Source organism: Vipera ursinii (genome assembly GCF_947247035.1).
Source record: "Vipera ursinii genome assembly, chromosome: 3".
Classification (NCBI taxonomy): domain Eukaryota; kingdom Metazoa; phylum Chordata; class Lepidosauria; order Squamata; family Viperidae; genus Vipera; species Vipera ursinii.
The window spans coordinates 180,665,751-180,669,025 of NC_139516.1; positions in this window are offsets into that span (position 1 = coordinate 180,665,751).

The window sequence follows — 3,275 nt, forward strand, 5'->3', positions numbered from 1 at the left end:
AGATAAGAAAACGGCTTCTATAATATCAAATGCAAATTTTTAGAAGAATTTCATTTTGATGTGCTTTAAGTTTGTATAATAGTGTATTATGGTTGTACAGAAGATATATACTATTTGGTGACTTAAAAAGTGTTTAACTGCATGAGAATCTTAATGAAGAACAATTTAAAATGTTAAACATTGGAAATTGAATTTGAGAAGTGATGATGATAGGAAAGTATATTAATTCTGTGTTAAATATTGCTATATTTTCTTAGCATTTATTTCTATGCAGTGCATTCAAACTCATAAATGTTCCACATTTTTTTTAAAAACAGACTACATTATTAGTATGGTTAAGTTTTATATATGCCACTAACATTAACTGGAAAAGTATATTTATGATAAAACCTATAACTCTTGTATATAGAATATTCCATTGTTTAAAACTAAAAAAAAGTCCCTGAAGCAAGGTAAAAAATTCTAAAAAGATGAGGAAATGTTGTCAGTTTTACATAATTTTTCCACTGCCTTACAAGTAAGTCTTTTTACAAAAGAATTTAATTATCTTTGAATATACAAGCACACACAGTAGTAGATTCATTATTATAGCAAATTTTAAAATTGCATTTTGGTAAATGAACATTGTTTAAAAAATAGGGAAACGTTGTTGGATCCCACTAATGTCATTACAGCATTACATCATAAAGTGCAAGCATACTCATGAATTGATTTTAATTTTATCCATGTACAGACATCAGTAGGAATAACATTTGAATACAGGTAATCCTCAAGTTATGAATGTAATAGAGCTTGCCCATTACATTCATAACCCAAGGATTCATTGATTGGATCACATTAAATGAATGCGATCCCTCCCTGCTTTCCCAATGCATTTGCTAATCTAATCCTCAGAATGAGATGAGTGTCCCATCTCAAGGTGGGAAAGACCATAGGGGGGGCTAGTGTTGGAACAGGTCACCTCTTCTGACCACCCAAGGCCTCCCCACACCCACTGAGATATCTCATGCTCTCTTATATTGATACCCATAATTGCTTCCCTCCCAGTATCCTGCCCTGCCGGTCTCCACAAGGCCAGTGGACCAGGATGGGGGGTGGAATAAGCTATGGGCATTTTGCAATGTTTCTGTGGTTGGTCATAAGAGCAAGTGACTGCTGTGGTGCTGCAACATATGTAACTTCGGGACTGGATCATAAATACTTTTTTGGGGGGAGGGGATTGTAATTTTGAATTGTCGCTAAGTGAACTGTCGTAACTCAAGGAATATCTATATATCTTTAGAAGTGAGTTAAATTAATTAGATTTCTTTTTAGGTCCCCTAGTCATTCTTTAAAATGTCTTGCATAACCTTGCAAGTAGTATTGAGTAGATACTAATTAGGTCATACAATATTGATGAATTGTAAGAATGTATGATATTGTGCATAAGTACTCTTTCTTCATCTGGCACACATTCCTGCAGGGCAGGACATAATGCCAAGGATTATAATCCCAGTATTATATTTTTCTATCAATGAATTTAATTTCTTTCTAACAACAGGCGCTATGCATTAAATAAATCAGATTGTGATATATTCAGAGTATATTCTAAGGCTGCCCAGAATCACTGCTGAGTTGAACAGTCTTAGAAATCTAAATTATAAATAAATAAAGCTGGTGACAGTATCAAATTTTGTAAGAAAATTGTGTTATGAAACACTGTAAAATTAATAAAAACTTATGTTTTGTTTTTGTAACTTTATAATTTGTTATTTTTTCCCCAAGATATTTTCAGAATTGCTGTTCTTCATACATGCTTCTTAAGACTGCCTTTTTTGGTAATTTTTCCTATAGATATTTCAGTATTTGTTTCACTACATATAGTACCTCTTGTAGTTAGGTAAGTATTTGTAAAATTTTTGTACACATCCCAGAGTTGGTAAGGGATATACCTCTGGGGCAGGAAAGAGTTCTGTAAAGTGGGGCAGTTCCCAAGAAGGCCAGCCATCTCATCCACATACAAGTTACAAAGAATGGAAACTCTGAGGTTATCTTTTGATCACCAGACTTGTGAGATAATTCTATTCTGGCAAGGCAGTAACATGATATTCTGATATTGCTCCATGTATGGGATAATGTTTCAACTCCTGAGTTATATGAACAACTGAGCAATTTTACACCTTTAAGGTAGTCATCCTCATAGGCTGCCAGGAAAAAGAATAATTCAATACAAACTTTACACTTAAAACCATATACTCTGTAAAAATTACCACACAAATACCTCTGTTACCTCTTTTCAGCAGTTGCAATTTCCAGAGCAATCTTGATTTGCTAGTACATAAATTACTGTACATGGTTATTCTTATCCACAAATGGCCATAATGGAAGTGTAATTATAGCTGCTGAGTCAGCTTGAACTGGGCAGAGACTTTTGGAGATGGAGGCCATTTATGGTATAACAGTTTTGCCTTCAAAAGAACCACCATGAGGTTAATGTGTCTCTTCAGGGGCAGAACAATTCCATCCAGTTATAGGACACTCTTTGCAAATTCCTGGATAAAGGAGTTGCCTATTCATAGTGATTCTACTTTCTTAGGATTTAGCCTCAGCTCAATAATCTCATAATTAATTCAGTGCAAGTACCATCTGACTCTACACACTCTGTGTGGCTTAAAAAATAATAGACCATAAAAACAAAACAAGATGGATCTATACAAAAACAGGCAAAAACCACATCAACAAGGACCTCCATACATCAACCCAAAGTCCAAGAGTATATCATGACCACACATGGTTTAAAAGCTAGGAAGCAGCTTTTAAATATAAAAATATGAAGAGCAACTTTCTTGAAGTGATTCAGGGCTGTCTTAGGTGAGAAGGGCTTTCAAGTGTAGCTCACACAGTCTATTTCAACACACCATTTGGAAGAACCAACTCTTTTCAAAGGAAAACTAATAAATAAAGCAACCTGAGAAACAGAATGGCCAGTTTCACTAAATAAAACTTGCATTTTAAACTGTAAAGTCTTTCTTTGTTATTTGTTAAAAGCCATCTGTTTCTTGTTTTATTTTCATTTATTTTGGAAGTGTTAGGCTTCTGAATAAGCAGTTGTATTACTGTTCTATGGTAGATCCAAATCCTTTTGGTTAGAAAGTAGTATTAAACACAGAAACAAAAAGTATTGTCTTTCTTTTTTCACAGAAAAAGCTTAGTTTCCTATTCCAAAACTATGTGAGTACATAAAATATTTTTGTAGAGATTGATTTAATATGTTTGCATTGGAGATCATAAACCTA